At 46.8% G+C, this 27,239-nt stretch overlaps 3 long non-coding RNA genes across 5 annotated transcripts in view; 2 read left to right on the forward strand and 1 right to left on the reverse strand.

The window, feature by feature from the left end:
• The window catches only part of LOC101706693 (uncharacterized), a 21,308-nt gene extending 4,801 nt beyond the window's left edge, over nucleotides 1-16,507 (forward strand). The window contains exons 2-4 of one of the 3 annotated variants that reach the window (XR_001183110.3): nucleotides 2,596-2,717; nucleotides 3,057-13,417; nucleotides 16,412-16,507. This is a non-coding gene — a long non-coding RNA (uncharacterized LOC101706693). Of the gene's footprint in view, nucleotides 1-2,595; nucleotides 2,718-3,056; nucleotides 13,418-16,411 lie in introns of those variants that run through there. The other 2 variants (XR_204986.3, XR_015453121.1) reach the window with 2 other exon arrangements.
• LOC110347978 (uncharacterized) lies at nucleotides 16,450-17,305 on the reverse strand. Its single transcript, XR_015453122.1, has 3 exons — nucleotides 17,235-17,305; nucleotides 17,007-17,149; nucleotides 16,450-16,635 (listed from the first exon to the last, which is right to left on the reverse strand). It is a non-coding gene; the product is annotated as an uncharacterized LOC110347978 (long non-coding RNA).
• A 680-nt stretch (nucleotides 17,306-17,985) lies between these two features.
• On the forward strand, nucleotides 17,986-27,012 carry LOC110347977 (uncharacterized). Its single transcript, XR_015453124.1, has 3 exons — nucleotides 17,986-23,821; nucleotides 25,105-25,223; nucleotides 25,655-27,012. It is a non-coding gene; the product is annotated as an uncharacterized LOC110347977 (long non-coding RNA).
• The last annotated feature ends 227 nt before the right edge of the window (nucleotides 27,013-27,239 follow it).

Genomic DNA, 27,239 nt, shown 5'->3' on the forward strand with positions numbered 1-27,239 from the left:
GGTAGTACTGTAAAACTGAGGGAGTGTTTGAGGTAACTGGGAAGATAGAAAAACAGAAAGATGGGAAGATAGAAAGAGTTCGGGACAGAGCAGGAGGTATTCCCTCATTTACAGGGTGGAGGAGGCAAGAAAGTAATGGAATAGTGGCCAATAAGTAGGTGTAAACTGGGAGAAGAGGTTTTCAAAATACCCCCTGAAGCCAAGAGAAAAAGCAGTTTTGAAAATATAGTTAATGGGCCGGAGATTTAGCTCAGTGGTTCTGGCGCCTGCCTCACAAATGCAAGGTCCCAAGTTTAATCCCTGGTACCAAAAAACAAAAAAAAATATAGTTAATTATCTGTGATGCTATACACTGCTGAAAACCAAGTCAGATGGCATTTGTTTAAGTTACTTTGTGTATCTCTTCATGCAAAATACATTTATTCCATTGCTAGAGTTGCCAGAGTCCTAACAGTTCCAGCAGTGCTGAAAAGTCCAAGTCCAAAGTCTCCTCTGAGACTTATGGCAAACTCTTAGCTGTGAGCCCCTGTAAAAATAAAAAAATTAAACACTGACAACATAGAATGATTCCCATTCCAAAAGAGAGAAATAGAGGACTAGAAAGTAATGATACCAAAGCACGACTGAAATCCAGCAGGGCAAACATTATATCTTGTAGCTCCATGTCCAGCACAGGGACACACATGTGAGCTCCAGAGAGCTGGGGAAGCCCTCAGGCTCTTCTCCCTCTGCCTTTCCTCAGATGTTGAAGGTTGTAGGGTATGGTGCTGGGGATTGAACCCAGGTAGTGGCACACGTTAGGCACAGACTCTACCACTGAGCTATGTCACAGCTCAGAGAGTTGTTATTTTATTTTTTTAATTGTATTAGTATACATTTGCAGTATAAAATGACTACATTCATCATGGAGAATTGGTACATATGTATAACATATCTTTTTTTTTTGTACCAGGGATCGAACTCGGGACCTTGCACTTGGGAGGCAGGTGGTGGCACCACTGAGCTAAACCCCCAGCCCATATAACATATCTTAATTCTTTTTATTTCTCCTTCCCTTCTCTCCCCTCATTCTCTCCTCTCTCCATCTCTTGGTCCCCTTACCATCAGGGAGTTATTATTTTAATTTTTATTTTTGAATAATTTCATATTTATAAGAATTGCATATACAGTACAAAAAGTTTTCATGCCTTTTAAAATCTTACATGACCATGATACTTTTATCATAACTAAGACAGCAGATTACATATTTGTAATCCCAGCACTCTGGAAGGCTGAGGCAGGAGGATGACAAGTTCGAGTCCACCCTGGGCGACTCAGTGACTAGTGAGATCCTCTCTCAAGGTAAAAAAAATAAAAACCCCCCATGAGATAGTTCAGGTCACTGTGACAGGAAAGGAAGGGACAGGTTGTCAAGGAAGGTGTTTGCAAAAGCAGGATGAAAACACTGGAACAACCAGATGTAGTAGCACACACCTGTAATCCTAGCACTTGGGTGGCTGAGGCAGAAGGATTGCTGTGAGGTTGAAGCCAGCCTGGGCTACATAATGTACATAGTGAGTTCAAGACCAGCCTGGATAACACAGCAAGACCCTGTCTCAAAAAATTAAAAAACAAAACAAAAAAACTATACTGGGCTGTGGGCACTAAGTAGGTTTTGGAAGTGAAGAAAAGAGAGGGCTAGGGATTTAGCTCAGTGGCACCACTCCTGCCTTGCAAGTACAAGGTTCTGGGTTCAACCCCCAGTAGTTTAAAAAAAAAAAGAGAACTGGGAGCAGTGGTGTCAGATGGAGTTGAACTGTGACAAGGTGTCCTTGAGTATAGGAGCCTGAAGGACAGGAGGTGACAGCAGGGCTTCCAGAGAGCTGAGCGTTTGAGGGTGGAAAGAGAAGAAATCATGGCAAGTGGCAACCAATAGACCTACAGTAGCCTCTGACCCTGAGTGCCTACCCTGTTGGAGGAAGTAAAACAGCTTCAAGGAAACAGCACAGTGGTAAAGCTACAAGGAGACAGATCTGGAGTGGATCTGGGCCCAGTGGAAGGGTTTGGGAAGGGGAAGGCAAGGGGTTCCATCAGAGGAAAGGCTGGACTCAGGGGTGTCAGGACAAGCACCCCATGTTCACATTGGAAGACCAAGAGGGTTCATTCTTTCAGCTGCGCCTGAGGCTGATGGGAACAGGCTGTCTGGGCTGTGAGGGAGAGCACTCAGCTGCCACAGTGCAGACTTGCAGGAGTTGGTGGAGGTTAGGCCTTGGGTGGCTGCTCTCTCCTGCAGCTGTCATGGGGCTCGGAATGGCCTCTCTGGAGCACATGTGACGTGGGGGCTGTGGGGTAACTGGCCTGGCCTTTATAACTACCAGAATGGTTGAGTCATGATCATTAATAACTGCTTATTGGGCATCTACAATTTAACCATGGAACAAAGTTAAAGGAGACAAGAGGGTGGGGAAGGGGGAAGGGAGAGTAAAAATGATCAAGATGCCGTATGTATATGTACCAATTCCCAAGATGAATGTAATTATTATGTATCTCAAACACATAATGATAATAAATAAAAGACCTGAAGACTTAAAAAACTTTTTTTTTTTTGGAATGCAGTGTCCTTTGAGCCCACTGAGAGAAGAAACAGTTGGTTGCAGAGACTAGTCTGACTTAGAAGGAAGCAGAGTGTGACAAATAGAGCCGGACTTTCACCTTTGCCTTATCAGGATCAGAGCAGGGTGAGTCTTTATGATGGGTCATTTACAGAAAAGCCCAGAGCTTCTTTCAGATTGGCAGTGTTTGTGTTTAACATCTCTGAAGCCACTAAGTATATATGCCTAATTTTGAATAAATTCCTTGCCTGGTAACCGGATGGGGCAAACGGTGATACCTGGGGGTTCTCAGATCCTGATTGAGGGCTAATGAATTGGCCACTTGCCAGTTACATGCTATGAAAACTATACACCAAGATGACTTTCCTTTCTGGAATGATCTGTGCGTCCCAACTCCTGAGAGGTCCCTGGGCAATCAGGCCATAGGATTAGAATGAACTAAATGTCGCAAACTGAATTTCACAGGTACCCCTGCTCAGGATGAGTGACTTATCAGATGTCATAGTCTGACTGAGCCATACATGGCACATCCTCCCGGGACATGAAACTGACTCAGAGTGTACCCAGCTGATAATGTTCCTGCCAGTTTGGCTGTCCCCGCCCTCTAGCACTAAGGATCAGCCTGTGTGGAGGACAGAGTGAGTAAAAGGAAGAATGACTGCAGTGAATTACACAAGGAAGTGAAAGAAGAAAGAAACCAAGAATGTGGATGGAGGTGCAGGGGAGGAAGGACATGTCATATCTTTGTTGGTTCTATTTGCCTATAAGGGGGAAATTCCAGGAGGGAAGTGTTGTGAACAGATAAAGTAATGACCACATTTCCAATTCCGTGCAGGTGGACTAGCAGCTGATGAAAATAGTGGTGACAGTGCGATGCTAGAAAGACCTGTAGAAAGTAAATCTGCAGTTAGCACCCACTTCTCTGTCACCTTACAGAACTTCCTAGAACTCACCTAGCAGCTAACAGGCACGGAGTAGTCACTCACACAATTGGAGCAATGTGAAGAGCCAAGTTTTCACCGCTTCTTTCCTTCATCAAAAATGCCAGGAAATGGGCTGGGGATTTAGCTCAGTGGTTTCACCGCCTGCTGTGCAAGTGCAAGGACCCGAGTTTGATCCTTGGTACCAAAAAAAAAAAAAAAAGAAAAAGAAAATAACCACAGGTAGCCATTCCTGCATGTTGGTGAGGATGAAATGTAGCCAAAATGGGAGAGCTGGTCAAGGCATGACCACTAAGAATTACCTAAGCGGACTGGGCTTTCAGAACCAGTCAGCAGGGAGAGGAGTTTTTTTGTGATGTGTGGTACTGGGGATTGAACCCATGGCCTTCACATTGGCTACAGCCCCAGCCCTTTGTTTATTTTGAGACAGGATCTCACTAAATTGCCTAGATATAGACTATTTTTTAGATTCTTCCTGCCCTGGAGGATTTTTAGAGCCTTATTTCACTACTGGCTGGAAATCCTCCTTAGTAATTAATTCAGCTGACCATTTATAAAGAAAGAGAAGGGAACAGACAGTGTTTGGTAAGCACTCACAATGTGCTTTCCTTCACATCTCATATAATGTTCACAGAGACCATGAGCTAGATGCCACCTGTCTCCAGTGAGTTACAGAGGGAAGCCTGGTTAAAGTTCAGTAGTCCTGAGATCCCACTGCTGGAAAATGGTGTCCAGGAGCCTTAGGCTTAGGAGAGAGGACCCTAAAGCCTGGCTTCTCTTGGCGTACCATGTAGCCTCCCCCTGTCCACCCAGTAGTTTATGTCTCGTAGTCAAAACTCAGAGAAATGCAGTGCTTATTTGTGTATCTGATACACTCTGGCACAGCTGATTCCCAAAGAAGCTTGAGGGAAGTTCTGGTCTTTAAAGGAGCCTTCATTCTTCCCCGTGGGTGTCAGTCTTTCTACTGAAATGGCTATAAAGTGGTATGTACTTGGCTTACATCAGGATGAAAGGTATAAAGCAGCCACGCCCTAGTAACCATAGGAACCTTCCCAGTTGGCTTCTCCCCCTGGGGATTGCTGGAGGGCAGAGGATCTGTCCTGGTTGCTGTCACCACCTCATTCACCATGGGATCCTGCTGACAGCTGTCTCCCCTCCATTACCCTAGCTAACAGTTTATAGAAAAACACACTGCAGTTCTGCACTTGGCCCTTCCCAGGTAACATAGGCAAAGGTGTGTTTGTGTACAGATAACTCAGAATTCAGAAGCTCTACTGATTATGCATCAAGGACCATGCCACTGTCACTCATTCCCACTCAGTTGATCGATCGATCGGTTTATTCATTCATTCATTCTGGGGATTGAATGTATGATACACAAGTGCTCTACTACTGAACTACACATCCCCAGCCCTCCTACACCTTAGAAAAAAAAATTTTTTTAAATTTTGATATAGGGTTTAACGAAGTTCCCCAGACTGGCCTGGAACTTGTGATTCCTGCCTCAGATTCCAAGCAGCTGGGAATACAGGTGTGTGCCACTACACCCAGCTCCAAAGGATTCTCAAAGGCACTTCCAGTAGAGAACTTGTGTACAGGGCTGGGGAATGTAGCTCAGTGGTGCTGCACCTGCCTGGCAAGCACAAGGGCCTGAGTGGGGGGCGGGGAGGCAGAGACAGTGAGAGAACTTGTGTACATAAAACTCTGATTATCACAAAAATTGTTTCTTTCTGCCCCCTGCTCTGGTGTCCAAATCCATTCAGAAAGGGGTTGCTGAACTCTATAACCTCCCCAAGTGTCTTTCTGGGAAACTTAATTGCTTTTCTTTCAGGGATCAAAAGATCAGTAAAGATACTGATCTTAAAAAAACAAAAAGATACTGATCTTTTCTTTTTTTTTTTGATACTGATCTTTTCTTGAACAATTCTTATTTAAAAGCTTTCATGGGGGGCCGGGATTTAGCTTAGTGGCGCCACACCTGCCTCGAAAGTGCAAGGTCCTGAGTTCAATCCCTGGTATCAGAAAAAAATTTAAAAATAAAAATAAATAAAAAATAAAAGGGCCGGGGATTTGGCTCAGTGGTTTTGCTGCCTGCTGCGCAAACGCAAGGACCTGAGTTCGATCCCTGGTACAAAAAAATAATAATAATTTTAAAAATAAAATAAAAAATAAAAGCTTGCATGGGGCTTGGTGTAGTGGCACACACCTCTAATCCCAACACTCGGGAGGTTGAGGCAGGAGGATTGCTGCAAGTTTGAAGCCAACCTGGGCTACATAGTAAGTTCAAGGCCAGCCTGACCTCATTGCGAGATCCTGTCCCAAAAAGAAAAAACAAACTTTCATGGCAGACCAATGAGTAAGCATTTAGCACTTAAGCATCATTATTATTATGTTTTAATTTTTCATGCAAGTCTATTCTTAGCAACTTGTAATAATTTGGGCATGAAACTACAACATTTCAGCAATTTATGACTAGCTACCATATATGCATTAACTTTTTTTTTTTTTTTGTAGGGGACTGAACCAAAGACCTTCACATCGAGCTACATCCCCAGCTACATCCCTGACCAATTTTTAATTTTTATTTTGAGACAGGGTCTTACTAAGTCACTAAATTACTCAGGCTGGGATTGAATTTGCAATCCTCCTGTGTCACTCTCCAAGCATGCTGGTATTGCAGGTATGACCATCACACCTGGCTTAGGTCTTTGTAGTAGTCAGGGTTTGCAAGGGAATGGATTTAATACAGGACACATAATTTATAGGACTATTTTATAATATTCTCCCAAAAAGTCAAATGCAGAGGAGTGCAAGAGATCTGTCCACACACTAGAGACCTGAAGAATCCAGCTGAGGGCCTGTATCCCACTGAAATGTCCTGTACAACTCTAGCCAGAGGCCCAGAGCCCACGGCAATGTCTCATCCAAATCCTATCTTGGCTCTGCACCAGGAAGGGCCAAAGGCCAGTGGTGGAAGCTAGAAAGCCTGCACCAAGGCGGGCTGATGGATCAGTGCCACCAGGGTGAGGGATCTGGACCAGAGGCAGGAAGTGATTTTCATGGCAAAGATCAGAGCTCCCCAGAACAGCAGCCGTTGCCAGCGACAGCAAGGACCCTAGCTCCTCCGATAACAACAGCTGAGTTTGCATCAGGAAAACCAGCTGTGGCAAGCTTCTCCCAGAAAAATCAAATGGTCTTCCCCTCCAATTCTCTTTTTATGCCTTTGGCAACAATTCTCAGGCGCATCTTCCACACCCAGAACGATACTGATTCAGTTCCAGGTTGACCATTAATTAGGAATCTTCATTTTATTGGAAAGAGATGGATAATTCGTTCAATGATATTTGAAAACTAAGGTTTTTTCTTACAATTCTCTCTCTCACTCTGTTTTGTTTGTTTGTTTGCTTGTTTGCTTGAGATAGGGTCTTACTATATGGCTGAACTCACTATTATGTAGTCCCGGTGCCCCTCAAACTTGAGGCAATATTCCTGCCTCAGCCTCCCAAGTGCTAGGATTACAGGCATGCACCGCCATGCCTGGCTGGAAAAATAGGTTTTTTAATTTTAAAAAATATTTTTGTTTGTTTGTGGTGCTGGGAATCAAACTCAGGGCCTTGCACATGCTAGGCAGACATTCTGCCACTGAGCTACACTTACCCCAAAATGGGTTAGTTTTGTTTTTTTTTTTTTTGGTACCAGGGATTGAACTTCGGACCTCGCACTTTCAAGGCAGGCAGCAGAACCACTGAGCTAAATCCCCAGCCCTAGTTTTAAAATGCATTAAAGTCCTGATTCATGCACAGATATCTCATGGTTCCTCTTCTATGTGAAAGCCAAACAGGCCAGGGATTTAGCTCAGTGGTACCTGCTGCTGCCTGCCTAGAAAGCGCAGGGTTCTGAGTTTGATCCCAGGTACCAAAAAAAAAAAAGCCAAAGGCCAGGCATGGTGGCACGTGCTTGTAATTTCAGCACTTGGGAGGCTGAGTCAGGAGGATCACTACAAATTCACGGTCAGCCTGGGCTACATAAAGAGTTCAAAGTCAGTCTGAATGACATAGCAAGACCCTGTTCCAGAAAACTGAAAACAAAGAAACAAACAAAAAGTAAATTTCTTGACTAGGCTTTTCTCCCCCTGCACTTAACTGTTTTCCCAATCAGTGTTTATCAAATCAGCTGCAATGCTGGGACACTGGGTCTCTTTTTTTTTTTTTTGGTACTAGGGATCGAACTCCAGACCTTGAGCTTGTGAGGCAGGCGCCAGAACCACTGAGCTAAATCCCTGGCCCAACATTGAGTCTCTTAAGATGGCTAAGACAAAGGCCCTCTGCCCATAGCGTTCACAGGCCAGGACTCAGGCATGAAGCCACAGCTACTGGAGAAGGTGAGGAGGGCATAGGGTAGGGATCTCCAGCTGCCTAGAGAGCATAGGAATAGCAAGACAGTGGAGAGAAGAGGGAGTCCTGGGTGTGCTCAGGAATCTAGGAGGCTAACAGGAGGGAAAGGTCATTTGGATACAGCAAACAGCTTATGTCACGGTGTGAAATGGGTAAGACCCAGGAAAGTTTGGAGGGTGGAGTCAGCACAATGTAGGGGTTAGAAAAGAGAGCAATTGAGAGTGACTCCAGTTTCCTAGATTTGGTGACATGGAAAATGGTTTCATTTCGATAGCAGGGTGTGAAAGGGAGGGAGCAGGTTGGCCAATGGATTGGAAGGAGAAAACAAGCTCTTGTTTGATTCTGAGGTGCTTGTGGTTCACTGAGGAATAAATGTTTAGGACAGTGTTGGAAACATGTATCTGGAGCTAAAGAAAGTTGTAGAATGAATATATGGATAACATCAGACTCAATAATATCTCTAAGGTTGTAGTTAGAATTTTAAGTGTATATGAATTAATAATCCAGAAAGAGAAAAATAATGAAACAGGATTTCTGGAAATCCCAGTGTTTATGGAAGAAGTGGAAGAACTAAAGCCATTAGAAGACATTGAGAAGAAACAACTGGAGAGACACAGTGGTGTGCACCTGTAATTCCAGCTGCTCAGGGGCTGACGCAAGAGGATTGGAGGTGTGGGTCCAGCCTGGGCAACCTAGCAAGACCCTGCCTCAAAAGGAAATATGGAAAGGGCTGGGGATGTAGCTCATTATGAAGGTCCCGGGTTCAATCCCCAAGTACTCCCAAAGAAGAAGAAAGGAGGAGAAGAGGAGGGAGCGGAAGGAAGAGAAAGCAAGTAGAAACCAAGTATCAGGAGAGAGTGGGCCATAGGAATTAGGGTGAGAGAAAAGGAAGGCAGAGTTAAAAGAAACTAATGAGCCAGAGTTCAAGCCAAGGCAAGAACTAACTTGTCCATTGTGTTTGACCACCACACAGTGATGGCAGTTTTAGCAGGAGAAGTTTCCATGGCATGTTGGGTGGCAAAAGGCAGCCAAGGTGGGGACAGACAGGAAATGGAGTAGTAGAGACAGGGTGAGCAGCCTCCCGACCTTGGAGTGAATGCTGCAGGAAGATGCCCTTCTGGTCTCCACACACGGGGAAGCACCTGGGGTGAGGGAGGGAGAGACCGGAAGGGGACATGGGCCAGTGCCTGCAAGGAGTGCTCCTGCTGATGAGTCAGACCCGGCAAGGTCATCACTGGAGAGGCAGACACAGGCTATCTGGAGGCCTTCGAGGAGGAGGGGGGCAAGGACGAAGTGTGTGGGATGAAGAGCTGTGTAGTCAGGGCCCTGGGCACACCTGGCCCTGCTCTCTGCTCGCTCTGCACCCCTCCCACACCCCTCAGTACCCACTGCCCCAACTCTTTACACAACAGTCAGGGAGATTCCCACCCCCACCCCCACCCCCCCGCATGGCGCCATGGCTCTTAGGATGCAAACCCCTGGGCGCACGGAGCCCTCACCCAAGGGGGCGGTGCTCCTGGCCCCTCCCACCCTTTGCTCCCGCCCCACCCCTGTTGGAGGGTTCTGCCTCTTGGGTTTGTCATTCTACACCCTGTAGCATGGGCCTGGTTCCCTTGAGAAACCTCCTTGACCCCACAAGCAGGGCAGAGCCTCTGAGAGTCACAAGTAGCTCTCTTCTGTTGGTCTCGCATGTAATTTCTTTCTTTCTTTTTTTTTTTTTTTTTGTACCAGGGATCGAACTCAGGTCCTTGCGCTTGCAAGGCAAGTGACGGAACCACTGAGCTAAATCCCCGGCCCTCTTTCTTTCTTTTTGAGGCAGGGTCTTGCTCTGTAGTTCAAGGTGGTCTTACTATGTAGCCTAGGCTGACCCTGAACTTGGCAGCTATCCTCCTGCCTCAGCCTCCCAAGTGCTGGGATTATAGGCATCTGCCACCACACCCAGATTCATACGTGTAATTTAGTCTTGGGGGGACTATTTGATTAATAGCCATCTTTCACACCAGACTACCAGCTCTGTGAGGCAAGATCCAGGGCTCTGTCACCTATTATATTTCTAGCATCAAGGTAGACAATAAATGTGTGATGCAGGATTAATTGATTAGATAAATGAAAATCCTCATAGGAATACAGAGGTCTACAGCTGCAAGGGAATATTATGTTAAAGGTGAGACTTTGGCCTTAAAACTCAGGGTTTACTAAACTTGCTGGAAGATAAGTTAGGTAGAACTCTTGATGACATTAGCATAGGAAAAGACTTTATGAACAAATCTTCAGTAGCACGGGAGCTAGCACAAAGAATCAACAACTGGGATCTCATCATACTAAAAAGCTTCTGCACTGCAAGAGAAACTACCAACAGAACTAAGAGACAACCTACAATGTGGGAAGAAATATTTAGCAGCTGTAGCTCAGACAGAGGTCTACTATCAAGAATATATAATGAACTGAAAAAAATCAGACCTCCCAACTTCAAAGACCCAGTTCAAAAATGGGCATTCGAAATGAACAGGCATTTCTCAGACAAAGAAGTAAAAACAGCAAGTAAATATATGAAAAAATGTTCAACATCACTGGTCATTCGAGAAATGCAGATGAAAACAACACTGAGATTCCACCTCACCCCACAAGGAATGGCTGCTATCAAGAAATCAACCAATAACAAATGCTGGCAGGGGTGTGGAGAGAAAGGAACCCTTCTCCGTTGTTGATGGGAATGTAGATTGCTGCAACCACTGGGGAAATCAGTATGGCGATACCTCAAAGAACTAGGACTACAGGTCCCATTTGACCCAGCTATTCCCCTACTGGGAATCTTCCCCAAAGAATTAAAAGAATCATACCACAGCGATATATGTGCACCTATGTTTATAGCGGCACAGTTTGTAATAGCTAAAGCTTGGAAACAGCCCAAATGCCCATCGACTGGAAACTGGATAAAGAAGATGTGTTTTTTTTATAAAATGGAGTACTACTCAGCCATAAAGAATGAGAAACTAGAGACATTTATAGCTAAATGGATGCATATTGAGGCCATACTCTTAAGTGAAATAAATAGGACACACGTGTAAATACCGAATAGTTTCTCTAGTGTGAGAAATTGAAAGTGTAAATAAGGATGAAAATGATTAAAATGAATAATTGATAATTTGAAATAAGAAAAGGTCCAAGGGTTTGGGGATGGTGGAAGGGAAAGGGGAAAGGGAAGAAGGGAAAGAAAAAAATTATGAGAAAAAAAAATGGAATCCAACTCTGTGTAGATAGGGAAGGGTGGAGGGGGTGAAGGGTGCACAGGTAATGGGAGTAAAAATAAAAACTAAGATGCATCATGTTCTGGTACAAACACCCACTGATAAATATAAATGTATTTTATATCTAAAATGTACCAATAAATATATATATTAAAAAAAAAAAACTCAGGGTTTAGCTGGGCATGGTGGCACACAGCTGTAACCTGATTTCTTGGGAGGCTGAGGCAGGAGGATTGCAAGTTCAAGATCAACCTGGGGAACAGAAAAGGGCGGGGATTGGGTTGGGGATTTAGCTCAGTGGATTTAGCTCCCTGGCAAGCGAAAGGTCCTGTGTTCCATTGTCGGTACCAAGAACAAAAACAAAAAGGGCAGGGATGTAGGCCATCATTGGAGTGCTTGCCTAGTGTGCACAAGGTCTTAAAAGAAAAGCAGAAAGAAAGCCCACAAATCCAGCCAGCAGAGCTAGACAATACAAGGAATTACTTTATCCTGGGTAAGGGTAGCCTAGGGTCAGGAAGCAAAACAGACCTGCCCCTCGTCCTCCTTCCTAGTTTCTTACTCAAGCCTTGGTCTTTCCATTCCAACCAGGGCAAAGAGCAGTGATTCCAGAGTACTTGGATCCGAGCAGTGTGCTCCATCCCTGGATGCTCTCTGATCAGGAGTGATGCTTGGGCTGGGTGTGGTGGCACAAGCGTGTGCCACCAGCACTTGGGAGGCTAAGGCAGGATGATCATCACAAGTTCAAGGCCAGCCTAGGCTACATGGTGAGGTCAAGGCCAGCCAGAACTACATAGGGAGACCTTGTCTCAAAAAAAAAAAAAAAAAAAAAAAGGTGATGCTTTTTCAAGGAAGTAAAATTTTAGCATATTTGTAGTCCTGGAAAGAGATGGTAAAGATACAAAAGTGAGGGTAGTTGATGAAGCTATTGTGGAACAACAATTAGACTTACAAGGCAGGTGTAACCACTGAACTAAATCCCCGGCCCCACTTGGCCATTTTTAAGAGACTGGCCTTGTCAATGTGAATCCTCACTCTATTGAAAAGGATCCCTAGAAGAAAAAAAAAGAAAAGGATCCCTAAGGGCCCAGGATTTAGCTCAGTGGCATCATGCCTGCCTTGCAAGTACAAGGTCCTGAGTTCGATCCCTGGTACGGCAAAAAAAAAATTGTGTTCACTTCGGCAGCACATATACTGAAAAGGATCCATAAGATCTATAGGAATCTCACAAAAGCCTGCAACTCTAAGATTTGTCCATAAACCAGAGGAGAGCTCAGAGCAGTAGAAGCAGGTACAAGGTCAAGGTAAAATTTCTAATAAAAAGAACTGATATTTTATTCCTGTTATACAAAATTTAAGTTCACAGACTAGTCAGGAGATTTGACCAGTCATCTAGCTCATTTGTGTGTGTGTGTGTGTGTGTGTGTGTGTGTGTGTGTGTGTGTGAGAGAGAGAGAGAGAGAAAGAGAGAGAGAGAGTCCAAATGATGGAAATCTCATAAATGTGAAGCTAGAGGAGGTAGTTTCACAGTTCTCAGAAGAAACAGACCACACAGCCTTCCAGGGGCCTGGTTCTTTGTCCCTTCTTCTACACTGGTCATTCTCCTGCTTTTGCATTTTTCTAAACAACATCAAATAACAAAAACAATCTCCCGTCCCACTTTTGTCTCCTGGTGGCACCTGTTTAAGACAGCAGTGCATTTACCCCTCTGCAGAGGGGCAGCAGCCTAAGACAAATGCCTAGCCGGCTGCAGAGGGAGAGGCAGTTTTTCCAGAGATCTTTGGGCAGGCAGAGGGGAGCTCCAAAGGAGGGTTGAGGGCTCTAGCCGAAAAGTCTCTCCTCACAACGGGGCAGCCTGGAGGAGCTGGTGCCTGAGGCGTGGTGCCCATCTCCTTAGTCCTTTTGTAGCTTGGGTAAATTTTTAATATCTTCTGGGTGAGGTAAAACACCAAGGCTGAAACTCAGACCTGGGTGACGGTGGCATCCTCACCCAGGGGTGGTTTCTACAGCTCTTGATCTTTGTCCCCAGGTCTCCTCCCCTCTCCTTTGTTTCCTGGTCCCAGGGAAGCTGAGAGGTCATGTGGCAGGGGCTCCCTGCTGGGCCCAGGATTCATAGTGTTTCAGGACCCAGGCCCATTTTGCTTGGTCATTTGTTTCTGTTGTTGATGTGGCTGCACACCCACAGCTCCGGGATTCCTTCACCCTCCAACTCCGAATCCAATTTCGTAGCTCTCGGTGTTTTTCAGGTCAGTAGAAACTTTAAAAAACAACATTAAGCTACTCTATTGTTAATACAGAAAGGGAGCTTTGTTCTTCTGTTCCTCTCTAAAACTGATGCTCACTTATACTTCTCAAATGTTGAAAGAAAAGGATACTCTTTTCGTAGGAAATGTACCAGATTGAGGTGTCTGTAAAAACAACCAGTCTTGAAGAATCCTTCCCTTCTGCTGATGCCTGCTTTTAAAGGGCTCCCTCACCTACCACCAGAGTGACTGATTGAACCCACAGCATTATTTCCTGGGATGTTGAAATTGTGTGGCAAATATTTCATTAGTACCCTTCTTTTCCTGACTGCTATGTTAAATCTCGGAGTCAGTCTGGCTAATATTATACAAGAAACGGGCTCTTCTCGACTGTGCATGCGCTTCACCCAGGGCCTGGTCTCCCACAGATGGAATATTTGCTGAAGGAATGAATAAAGAGGAGTCTGGGAGAAAAGAAGCTGGAGATTTCTAAAATGGGAGAATTCCTACCCCAGATTTCTCAAGAATTGATTGCATAGTAAAAACATGCTCTTTATTCTTGGGGGGTTGTGTGTGGAGATTGTACCCAGGGCCTCATATATGCTAGGGAAAGCCTCTGCCACTGAGCTACATCCCAGCCTGTTTTGCTTTGCTTTTGAGGTAGGGTCCCACCAACTTGCCCAGGCTGTGATCCTCCTGCCTCAGCCTCCCAAGGACCCATCATTCATACCTGAAAGCTCTCTTAAGGGGTAAGGGGGCAGTCCAGTAGTGTTTTACTACTGAAACATGACACATGCAAGGCCCTGATTTTGATCCCCAGCACTGTAAAAAAAAAACAGACAAAAAAAGATTTTTATAAAATGATGTGCTCTTTTCCTCTTTGCTTAGCTAATTATTGGGGAAATATCTCAGACAAATCTTATTGGAAACAGAGGAAGCTTTAGGACCCAGGAGCCTTTAGACTCCAGCATTGCAAGGGTCCTGGCCTCTGGATTCCCCCAGCAGACTTAGTCATAGCCTGGGCCCTGGCTGTTCACAGGGTGAGAGAGCAGGCAGCACTCTGGGTTATTTTTGTCTAGGACAACTAAGTGATGTCCTATGCTCATCTTCAGAAGTGAGGGCCTGGGGCTCGGGTGGAGAGAGGCTGGTGTTCAGAACATCCTGACCACCACTTTCTACGCTAGGCTGGACGGAAGCCAGAAATATGTGGGGGAATGTTCAAGGCTTCCCCCGCAGACTCCAGGTTGAGCTCGGCCCTTGAGATCACACAGACCTAAGTCTCTGTCGTCCTGAGTTGTCCAACCTGACAAAGAAAAACAGATGCCTTGAGGCCAGGGAAGGCTCAACTCCAGGGAGAACTCCAACCAACCATTCTCAGAGGCTCCGGGGTTAGTTGCTGGGTGAGCTGTGCAGAGGGCGGAGGGAGGGGTGGGTGGCACAGTTGCACAAGGAAAAGGATCAACAAGTCAGAACTGGCCAGTGCTAGGGAGCTTGTCCCACCTGGTTGCTGGGCCCCAAGCCCATTTGTTCAGACTGATGCTGATTCCACTTTTCTAAAAGCTCCAGGTCCTTTTCAGGAGCCTTGACTGCTGGTGGTCCTGCAGCAAGCAAAAGTACACATTCTCAAGAAAGTAACTAAAAATATAGCCGGACATGGTGGCACAGGCTTATAATCCCAGCATTCTGGGAGGCTGAAGCAGGATCACAAATCTTAGCCTAGCCTGAGTAACCTAGTTATTAGGAATCATGGTTATTTTATCATTGTTTCTCTAAAGTGCACACTGCACCTGAGTGGTGGGTCTGTGGTAGAACATTAACTTCCACCTCATGAGCTATGCCTAAGAACTATGCATACATCACAGATAATCTAGCCATTTCTTCCCCTATCCCAATACAACTCAAAAGTCCTTCTCAAGCACACACATATATAGTTTATTCTGATCTCCTTGACCACTAACATTAGACAATCTTTACATATTTGTTAATTTATTTTACCCAGAAGGACTGTTTCTAGCAATGCCAAGGGCCCTGGACCCTGTCGAACAAAAACTTCACATCAGTCTTCAAACACTCTCTGCCCTCTTCAGACCTGGGATGGACGGACACGGGAACCCCATGCCCACGTTTCTAGACCCCTCCTCAGGTTAAAATCAAATCTAAAAATCTCAGCCTTCACTCTGACTTCTCTGGAACACATCCTCTCTATGCCTTCCCCAATGCACTGCATCAATAAACTTTTTTTTTTTTTTAAGGGACTTTTTTCTTTGTTGTTACCAGGGATCGAACTTGGGACCTTGCACTTTCGAGGCAGGGGGCAGAACCACTGAAATCCCCAGCCCAATAAACTCTTAACTTTTCTGTGTTTCTTGGCTATGGGTAAATTCTCTTTACCACCAGTGGCACCAGCCTCTCACACACCACACCTCACACAGGGCACTAACAACTTAGGGAAAAAGATACTAAAAATTTATTTGTCAGACCCCAGTGCTATTGACATTTGGGGCTGGATCCTCGTTAGTTTGTATGGGGGACTCACTATCCCGTAGGACAGCACTGTAGGATATTTTGTAGCCGTTACCCAGGAAACTTTCAGTTGTAACAACCAAAAATGTCTCTATACATCCCCAAATATCCCTGGCTGGCAACATTGCCTCCTATTGAGGACAAATCACCCTCTGTGAAATTCTCCCACAGGGCGGCCTGGTATTCAGTCAGAACAAACCAAAACAATCTGCTTCTATGAGCTTCTCAGCAGGCCTTCCTGAGTTCCACCTCTGACTTGGTGGAGTGGGCTCCTCCTTGGGCTCCAGGCTGTGGAGATCCCTACCCTGGGCTTGTTCCCACCATGCCCTGCTCATGGGGAAGAGGCAGCAGGGCCTAGTAAATATGCCCCAGCACGGTCACCTGCGTCTCAGCACACCAAGCTCCTCCACGAATGTCAAGTCTACTTTCAAGACTTTCACGGCCCCTTCTCTGGCTCATTTCTCCATGCCCTAGGCCCTGCCACCATAGAGGCCCAAGCAGGGCCACGTAGTGTCCGTTTCTGGCCACGCACACGGCGCCTGCAAATGCTAGTCACACATTGCTGCTTGGACTCCACAGATGGCTCCTCCTCCCGGCACCACCTCCGCTCTGACGAAAGGGAGTGCAGAAGAGCAGGCTCATGTTCGCTCTGTGTCCACGCCACATTCCTCAACCTGTGCAAAGGTGGCCCAGGTGAACTGCCAGGAGGGAAGACAGAGACTTTAAGCCCGAGAATCAGCGTCCCTATAAGCCAGGGACACGCGACCTTGCACCCCCGACCCTGCAGCAGGCAGGACCCCATTACTGGTGAAGGGTCTCCCAGACGTGTTCCTGTGGGTCTCCGTCCTGGGCCGGTGTCTAAGGGACTCATCGCCGTCCCTGGGCTTGGACTCCGCGGTCTGCGCCTCCTCCGCAGGCAGGGAAGAGCCCCAGCTCACCCTTCCCCAGCGGAACACACCGAGTCCCTCTTGAGTTTGAACCCTGTTACTCACACCTTGGCTAATGACGGCCTCTCCTATTACTCCTCGCGCGGAGGTGAACGCTATTAGAGAGAAGGCGGCTGACTCACCGGCTTCCCCAGAGGCCCCCACGCAGGGCCTCACACGCCATACCGCGCGCCTGCTCTTCAGGCTGCTCTCTCTGAATCGGTGACCTTTAAAATTCATCCTGGCCAGAGCCAGGCCTGGTGGTGCAGCCCTGCAATCCCAGCACCTGAGGCAGGAGGATTGCAAATTTTAGTTCCGCCTAGCAATTTAGCAAGACTCTGCCCCAAATAAAAAATGGGCTAGGAATGTACCTGGGTGGAAGGGCACCCTGGGTTCTGTCCCCAGTACCAGGAAAAAATACTCTGCCTGGTTAGGATTAAAGTCATTGAGATTTATGAGAAAACCAGTCCAACCGGTTTCCACCCACCCTGTTTTCTCTGGTGCGCTTAGATCCTGAAGCGTTTTGTTTTGTCAACTTAATATTATCCTGCTATCAACACTCACTTCACGCTGGGCACCTTGTAAAGACTGAAAGCATCAAGAAAAGAGAAATTTTAGGGACTGAATAAATTCCCCAGGGCTGCTGTAACAAATTTGGTGGCTTAAAACAACCGAGTGAATTCTCTATGGCTTTGGAGGGCCTTCTGTTTCCTCTGCGGGCTGGAAGGGTGCCAGGTCCTTGCTGCCACTTGCTAGCTTTTTAATTTAGAGACAGTGTCTCATTGTGTTGCCCAGGGTAGTCTCCAACTCTTGGGCTCAAATGATCCTCCTGCCTCAGCTTCCCAAGTAGCTGGGACTACAGATACATTCCACTGCACTGGCTTCTTCCCTCTTTTTATAAAGACACCATCGTCGCTTAGAGCCCGCTTAACCCAGAATGACTTCATTACCTCTGTAAAGTCCCTACTTGCCAGCAAAGCCACACCGGGGTGTGGAAGTAGCTCAGTGGTGGAGGGCTTGCCTGGCCTGCCCGAGGTCCTAGGTTCAACTCAGTGCAGGAGCCCCACTCACAGGTGTGTGGGGGTAGGGGGTGGGGGTGGGGGTGGGGTAAGATTTGAACAATTCTGAGCACCTCACAGATGAGATAGTTCTCCCTGGAAAGCTTTGAAACCTGCAGGGCCCAGTTCCTCAAGGAGAGCTGTGGGTGGACTGTGGAACCCAGGGCACCAGCCAGCAATCTAGAGACCTGCAACAGAAAGTCATGGTTCCATTTCCTCTCTCCCAGGGCCTTTACACTGAGCCACACCCCTAGCCCTTAGTGACTCTCTAAGTCACTGAGTTGCCCAGGCTGGACTTGAATTTGTGATCCTCCTGCCTCAGTCTCCCAGAGTGCTGGGATTGCAGGCGTGGGCCACCATGCCTGGTTTAGATTTTGAAATTTTTTGGCTGTTGTTTTTTCAAATATTTTCTCTGACTTCTGTCATTTTGCGGTGGGGCTATAATTATGTTAGACAACTTGATATTTCCCATAGAGTACTGTTTATTTTTCTTTTATCTCTATTTTCCTTTAGCTGATTTCTATTATTTTCTATTACCGTATCTTAAATTTAGTAATCTTTTCTCTCAGTGTCTAGTCTACTGTTTATCTCATCTCTAGAATCACTGTTCCTTTTTTTATATCTTCCACCCATTTTTACTTTGTTTTTTTAGATAATATCTCACTATGTAGGGACTCCCTATTTAGTCCAGGCTGGCCTTGAACTTCCCATCTCTGTTTTTTTGTTTTTGTTTTGTTTTTTGAGATAGGGTCTCCACTTAGTCCAGGTTCATCTTGAACTCACTATGTCATTCAGGCTGGTTTAAACTCTGTGATCCTCCTGCCTCAGGCTCCCAAGTGCTGAGATTACGGGCATACACCAGTGCACCCTGCTTTCTCATTGTTTTCAAGTCTTGGGGGTTTTTTTGTTTTGTTTTGGTTTGGTTTTGGTTTTGTTTGCTACTGGGGGACCTTGCGCTTTCGAGGCAGGCAGTGGAACCACTGAGCTAAATCCTCAGCCCGATACATAATTAACTTCCTTGGTTTTTTGGGGGGGTTTTTTTGGTCCCGGTACCGGGGATTGAACTCAGGTCCTTGCGCTTGCAAGGCAGGTGTTGAAACCACTGAGTTAAATCCCTGGCCTGTATCTTGTTTTTATTAGCGTGTGTTGGTTATACAGGTGAATGGGTTTCATTTCAGCAGATTGGTGCGTGCACATCACACACTTGTTCATCCTCCCTATTGTCCCCTTGTCCTGCCCTCCCCCAACTTCACCTTTGGGGGAGGGTTCAACGTATACTCTCTCTATATATATATCTTTTGGTACTGGGGATGAACTCAGGACCTTGTGCTTTCGAGGCAGGTGGTGGCCCCACTGAGCTAAATCCCTGGCCCTTGTACAATATGTTTTGATTATATTATCGCAGATAGGAAAGTAATTAGATATCTTGTAGGCAGTTAGACAGGGCCTCCCTTTAGGCACCAGCCCTCCAGGAGCCAACATAGCAAGGAGCCAATATGGACAACAATTGAGACACATTCACTGGTCGGCATTATAAAAAGAGGAGGCACTACTTCCCCTGGGGATAGATAGCAGTGATTGATATTCTAAATGGAAAATTCCTTGTATGTGACTTGTTTTCCGATTTGACCCTGATTAATCAATATTACCTGGGTGACTGTACTTGTAATCTTATTGGTTGGTCATGGTTTTGTCCTACCTCATGCCCACATTGTACATTTCCACTGGGTCTTATAGTTTTTGTACCCGCCTCACCACATGGCTTTGGTGTATAAAACATCTTTGAAAAGCGGGGTGAGCGGGCAGCTCACTTTTTGGTACCCCTTCTGTCTACTCTTAGACAGAAGCTTTCTTTCTCTCAATAAATTTTTCCTACTCTTAACCTCTGTTGTTCCTAGAATTCATTCTTCAGTTTTAGAGAACACGAACTCTCATTTTGGATATCTAGTAGGTTTGGGAGTTACATCTCTTCCCCCTATATCAATATCCCCAGCCTTTACTTGCCCTTTCATCCCCTCCTCCTTCCTTTCTTTGACTTCCATTTTCTTGCCATCTTTTTTGGATTCTACACATTAGGGAGAACATCCAATATTTGTCTTTCTGAGTCTGATTTATTTTGTTCAACATATAGTGATCTCTAGATCTACCCGGTTTCCTGCAAATGACAAAACTGTTCTTCATGGCTGAGTAATACTCTGCTGTGTATATACACCACATTTTCTTCATCTAAAAGCCCATTCCCAACCACAAGTACCCCGTGGTTTGGCCCACAGTTGGTTCTTCTGCCTTTCCTTGTTCTCAGACTTCTTTCTGGCTACTCACTGGCCACCGGTTCTCATGTCACAACATGCATCACACCTCTGTTTTTTTACCTTCCCTGTGTGTGTGTATGAGAATGAATTGTCATTTTTGTCACAGTTCCTTGCCTTTTTTTTTTTTTTTCCCAGTACTGGTCCTTAGACCCAAGCCTTCCCACTGAGCTATATCTCCAGCCCTTCTTTTACTTTGAGACAGGGTCATGCTAAATTGCTAAGTTGCCAATTAGGGCTTACACTTGCAATCTTCCTATCGCAGCCTGCTAGCGTGCTGGGATTACAGGTGTGTGACCATGCCCAGGTTGGTTTTTCAATTTCTGTTTTTATCAATATCCTAATCCCTGAGAGCTGTCCTGGTTTGGAACTGGATGGTTGTCCAGGTAAACCATCCGTCCTTAGTCCTATGGTTTCCTCCACACACAGAACTTGGAATGTTTTGGGCCAGGGATTTAGCTCAGCGGCTCCATGCCTACCTGGAAAGGGCAAAGTCCTGACTTCAATCCCCAATACAAAAAAAACCCTAGAATGTTTTAATTGCTTTAGTAACTCAGTGGGAAAACACTGGCTCCAGAATGAGGATGATTGTACTGCAGAATGCACACTTGGGGATTTCACAAAGTGGCCCTGGGATTTTTTGGCATGTTGTTTTGTTTTGTAGTACCAGAGACTGAACCTAGGCCTTCACACTAAACTACATCCCCAGCCTCTTTTTTGTTTTAAAGGGTCTCCCTAAATTGGCCAAGCTGGCTGAAACTTGTGATCCTCCTGCCTTAGGGTCCAGACTGCTGGAATTTACAGGTACATGCCACCATTCCTGGTGCCCTTAGGATTACTGAATCAAAATGTTTGTATTCCAGTGTGGTGAGGCATACCTGTAATTCCAGTGCTCTGAAAGGCTGAGGCAGGAGGATTGCAAGTTCAAACCCACCCTGGGCAATTTAGTGAGGTCCTGTTTTATAATAAAATTTTTTTTTTTTTGGTACCAGGGACCAAACTTGGGTCCTTGCACTTGCGCAGCAGGCGGTGAAACCACTGAGCTAAATCCCTGGCCCAAAAAATTTTTTTAAAGGGTGGGGATGTAGCTCAGGGTGAAGGCCCTGGGTTTGATCCCCAGTACCAGAAAAAAACAAGTCATAGGGCCGGGGATTTAGCTCAATGGTTCTGCTGCCTGCCTGGCAAGCGCAATGGCCCGAGTTCGATTCCTGGTACCAAAAAAAAAAAAAAAAGACAAGTTATAAACCGGAGATTGATGGCCATTACTAACGTTAAACAACTCTTTTATTATACAGAGGAGAACAGAAGTTCCTTCCGGTCTGTTGTTTCCGGATGGAACGAGGAACCCCATGACTTCTGCCCTTCCTTCAGGGCTCTGCGGGATGGAAGGAACGGGGCCCATAAATGGCTTTGATTTCCTAGTGAGAGCTGGTTCCTGTGTAAACATTGGAGGCAGATGTTTGTACTGAGAGTGTATGACAAGGTCTGACGTGGCTCCTCAGTGAACAAGGGTTGCTCAGAATCATGGGACTTTTCAAATAACCCACTTAAAGGCCACAGAAAAACACAGACAGGGAGGGTATCTCCAGGAAGGAGTGGGTTGGAACCAGCAGCTGTGAAGGGATCTGGGTTCCCAGGAGTTACCCATTCCATCAGGTACTGTGTCATGGGCCATAGACCGTGGACCCCACAAAGCTCGAGGAAGTAGAGAAAACCTTGAATTAGAGCTGGGGCAAGCTCCATGAAGGACCCTGGGTTCTTTAACATGGCCTCCTCAGGCCTTCACCAAGGGCAGACTGCACCAGAGCTGCTCAGGGGAGGGCTGTTGTCAACAGCAAAAGCAGCAGGGACTGCTGGGAATGGACACCAAACACCGCCTCTGAGGAGGTCACCAGGAGCCAGCTGTGAAGGAAACCAGGCTTGGCAGAGGGTTGCTTAACCAAACCCAGCCAGCTGTGCCCTGGCCCTGTGTTACCTGGTTAGAGTCAGCCGATGGAACATGTCCCTCCCTAAACCTAGGGGCCCCACTTTAGAATTCAATTCCTTGGGGTTATTTTCCCCTTGAGTCTGGACATCTCATCCTGAATGGTAAATAAATTTTCTTTTCCCCTACTAAGACTTCTTCTTCTTTTTTTTTTTTTGGTACCAGGGATCAAACTCGGGATCTTGCACTTTCTAGGCAGGTGGTGGAACCACTGAGCTAAATCCCCGGCCCCTTAATAGGGCTTCTAGTTGAGAACCACACCCTTCCACAGGAGAAGCAGAAGTAAAATATGAGGAAAAAAGGATGCGTGCACACAACTCTTTAATTCTCTCCAAGACCCGTGAAAGGGGACTGGCTCCCAGAAAAGTCCAGAAGGCAGAGAAAGGGACAAGAGGCATCACAGCATCACAGCCACCAAACACCAGCAGGTAGCTGTGCTAGTTTGAGCTATGGATGGCGCCAGAGTGTAGGAATTTCTCTGGCACCCGAAGGCAGATTCACCTTTGGCCTGGTTACAGGCACAGTTAGGCAACAGTTTGGGAGCTGTGGTTGTCACGCCTGGGCCTAGCGTGGGAATACAGGGTCTCACGCTAGAGCTGCTGGTGCTTCTGGGACTAGGGCCTCAGACTGTGCTGGCGTGACCGCCATCGAAGATAGGACTGAGGGCGTTTGTGCTGGGAAGGCTGCCTGCATCCTGAAATGTCTCTGGCCTGTGGTCACCAGGCCTGACATTCCTTTAACCTGGAACAAAGGCTTGTGTTGCAGAAAGAAAGAGTAAGCTTAAAATGGCAGGAAAAAAGAAATTCAAATCAGAGAGAAAGAGAAACGTTGTGTGTCCGTGTGTGTGTGTCTGTCCAGGATGGTGTGATTTTGCTGAAGGCCATCCCAATAAGAAAATCTGGGGTTTTTTCCCCTCACAGTGGCAGCAGAATCATTTCAGAATGGGTGTAGGGTCTCCCAGAATTAGGAAGCAGAGGAAAACAAGCCCTTAATGAAGGTGAGGGATGGGAGGGGGAATCCATTCTCTCAGAGCCTGGACTGTCGCTCGGAAGTGCGCTACTGCCCTCTGCTGGCCGCGGCGGGCATGGCCGCCTGAACACGAGAAGGACTTCAAGGCCTCTCCCCTCGTCTGAGAGGAACTGAAGGATGGATTCCTGTGTGAAGTGGGAGACAAATCAAAGGCGAATCATCTTCCACCACGCTCGGCCCCGCCCCAGGAATACACGTTGGTCTCTTTTGGACTCGAAAATAAACAGGTACACCTAGCTCCCCCAGCTGGTGCTTAGCAAGTGGGCCCGCACTGGCTTGAAAGTCCGAAGAACAATGGCTTCGAGCAGACTGGGGCACAGGGCCTCCTGCACCTCTTCCGGCGCGGGCGGCGAGCTGGCTCGGGCTGGAGCCACGGGAGATCTGCCGCGTGCTCGCTGTCTCCGGCCTACAACGCCTTAGCCGTTGAGAGATTTCCCAATCGGCCCCTAAAATCGGAGTGGACACCCTTCTACTATTTCTCTCTAGTTTTTTACAGCGTCTTACTGGGAGTCGACGACCCGCCGCCTTTGAAAACCTCCCCAAAGAAGCGTGGGTTCCTGTTCATCAAGTGCCTGGGGGTGAGAAAGGGAGCCGGAAGGGAGGAGACTTTCTCAGCACAACCCTCTAGTGACCCTTGGTTTTAAATTTCACCTTCGATGGAGGGGTTGAAGGGAGGGCTGGGCAAGGGTGAAAAATAAGAACCAAGAGAGACCATGTAAAGGTGCAAATTTCCAATGATGAATGTCATTATATTGTATACCTAAAATGTACCAATGATTAGAATGAATAATCAATAATGTAAAATAGGAAGAAAAGGTCCAAAGGGGCAGGGGTATTGGGAGGGGCAGGGGAAAGGAAAGAAGGGAAAGGAAAAATGCTGAGAAATGGAAAAAATGGAAATAAAGCCTTTGTAAATAGGGAAGGGTGGAGGGGGTGAAGGGAGGGCTAGGAATGGGGAGAAAATAAGAACCAAGATGCATTATGTAAAGGTACAGTTCCCAATGAGAAATGTAACTGTGTTGTATACCTACAAAGTACCAATAAAAGAATTTAATAAAAATAAATAAAAATAAATAAATTTCACCTTCAGGAGAAGCAGGAAGATGTTTCCTGGTTTATTGACCTTTCTCAGGGGCACAGTGGGAAACATGGCTCTGAATTCAGAGGATGACAAAGGCTAGCATATCCAAGTTTTGTTTGTTTATTTTGTTTATTTTTGTTTATTTTGCTCATCTGTGATACTCTCCTTGGTCTCCCTGTGTGAGACGGAAAGGCATTATTTCATGCTACACACGTGCTCATCTCTCTTTCTTCCTCTCAGCAGCTGTTGGCTCTCCATCGCTGCTTTCTTTTTCTTTTCCTTTTCTCTATCACTGCTTTCATCATTCTCTCTGCTGTAGTCTTTGGTATACTGTGTTACAAATCTGTGTCACTATAGTGGGTGCTTCACAGGTCTGTCAAAGCACATGGACTGTGGTGTCTGGGTTGACAGGCTACCACAAAATATAGTGCTAGGGAAGGTGAGGAGAAAGGTCTGAGAAAGAAAAGCACTCTGAAAAACCCTTAACCCAGCTGACAAGAGACTCAAGCACTCTGGCTTCCTTCCAGAGAGGGCTGAATGTACCGTGGGGTGACAAGAGGTGGCCCTTTCCTTCTCTCTTCTCCCCTCAGTTAAGATCACGCCAGTGCCCCTCCTCACAGCACTCTGGGTGGGTGGGGGCCACCAGGGTTCCTAACCAGAGTGCTTGCCTGGGGACACTAACCAAGGTCACCAACCACCTTCCATGCCCAGGGGCCACTAACTGGTGGACTCTAGGATTGTCCTGTCCACCCTCATACCTTTGTGTCCTTGCTTCCTCAGCCTGAGGGTCTCAGCAGCTCCTCCTGCATGAGAGGTGGAAGTACCACCAAAATCCTGCTGGAAACCCTGTTACTGGCAGCCCATAAGACGGTGGAGCAGGGCATTGCAGCATCTCCAAGGTAGGGAGGGAGGCTCTAGGCAAGAGAGACCAGAGCCAGGCAGTGATGGGGTGAGGTGGTGGGGGATGGCAGGCTTTTGAGAGCTGACCTTGGAACAGGTCAGGTTGTGCAGGCCAGAGTGTGTCCTGCTGTGCCTACCTTCCCTGAGCAGGGTCTCTAACCTACCTTCCAGACTGCTCACTAGCTCCTCATCTACTCTCAGATCCCATCTGCCCTCAAGGCTCTCTGGATCCCCCCTTCCTCTTTCTGCTCTTTAGTTTTCTGCAGCCCCCCAGCCCTTTCTGCTCCCCCACCCTCAGTGCTGGGTGCTCCTCAGTGCAGTCTGGCTCTCCTTTCTGTGCCTCCTCCGGTGACCAGCAGAACTTAGTTTTATGGGAATTGGTTGGAGGGGTGCCTACGCTTTCTGAGGGAGCTGGTAATTTCTCTCCCAGATGCCTTCTGGAAATCCTGCGGACATTTGAGCGGGCTCATAAGGTGACCTACAGTCAAAGCTCCAAGATCACCCTGATGAAGCAAGTCAGCACCAGGTACCCAGAGGTGCAGTGGGAGGGGGCGCCCAAGGGCAGAGGAGACTGAGAAGTTTAACATTGGCGGGAACAATGGGTCTCTGCACTGGCTTCTCTGTTGACCCCTGTGTTCTTCTGTATGCATCTCTGGCTTCTTTTTCATGGTGACCTCTTATGTCCTGACCTCTGACTGGTCCTCAGCCTGGAGAAGAGAGGCCGAGAGCACTTGGTTAGCTGGCAGAACCTGAGCCTCATTGCCATCATGGATGGGGTGGAGTGCATCCATACCTTTGGTGCTGGTGGGACCCCAGTCCACACATTTTTCCTCACCCCACCTGACCCAGCCAACTAGTCTACTATCCAAACCCTGCCAACTATTGGAGAGACCTAAATGTCGGTTCTGCCCTACTGAATAGGCATTTCAGTCACATGCTTCTTCCTTTGGGTCCCAACTCCGTCCTCCATCCAGCTATGGTGTCTCACATGGGTTACCCCTCACCTCACATCCACTTTCTGTTTCCCTCCCAGCCCCACTGGCAGCCTCCAAAGCCTGGAACTTTCCTTTCCTACAAGGCCCATCATTCTCTTTCCCTGTCTTTAAACTTCCCAGATTTCCGAGACATCTGTGGCTTTCTCATTGGGGATCACAGTGACATGTTTAACCAGAAGGATGAGCTCACCAATCAGGTTGGAGGATGGGACTTGGGGAAGTTGTGAGGATCACTGAGGTGCAGAGGGCGGGAAGCAAGGGACAAAGAGGAGCATGATGGGATAAATAGTCTCAAGAAGCAAATATGGATTAGAGATCACGAGGCTTTGGGGCTGTACAGGGAGTGTCGGAAAGTGGAAGGCTCTGGGTCTATCCCCAGAAACCCAGTTCCAGTCCAGCGACTTGCTACATCATCTTGGGGAAAACTCCACTTTCTTTTTTTTTCTTTTTTTGGCAGTACTGGGGATGGAACCTGGGTGCTCTACCACTCAACTACATCCCTATTCCTTTTTTTTTTTTTTTTTGAGACAGGGTCTCACCAAATTATGTAGGCTGGTCTTGAACTTCCTGGGTCAGTTTCTCACATAGCTGGGATGGCAGACATGCACCACTGTGCTCAGTTTAAAACACTGTCTATCTATCTATCTATCTATCTATCTATCTATCTATCTATCTATCTAGTGGTATTGAAGTTTGGACCAAGGGACTTTAAAAATTTCTGTTTTGAGACAGGATTTCACTACATTGGTAAGTTGCCCAGACTAGGCTCAAACTTGCAGTCCTCCTGCCTCAGCCTCCCAGAGTGCTGGGATTATAGGAAGGTGCCACCACACCTGGCTGAAGCACTGTCTTTGAAAACTCTGATTTTTTTCACCTGTAGTCAAAAGGGCTGTATTAGCTATCTCCTAAGGTTCCCTCCAGTCTGCAAGCCTGTGCTGTACAGTATTCTCATGGGAGGGCCTCTCCCACCCTCTTCTGCTCCAGGGTCCACAGTTCACCTTCTCCCAGGAAAACTTCCTG

The sequence above is a fragment of the Heterocephalus glaber genome, unplaced genomic scaffold (assembly GCF_053883595.1).
Source record: "Heterocephalus glaber isolate CG9 unplaced genomic scaffold, H.glaber_assembly_v1.0 deba00001457, whole genome shotgun sequence".
Taxonomy (NCBI): domain Eukaryota; kingdom Metazoa; phylum Chordata; class Mammalia; order Rodentia; family Bathyergidae; genus Heterocephalus; species Heterocephalus glaber.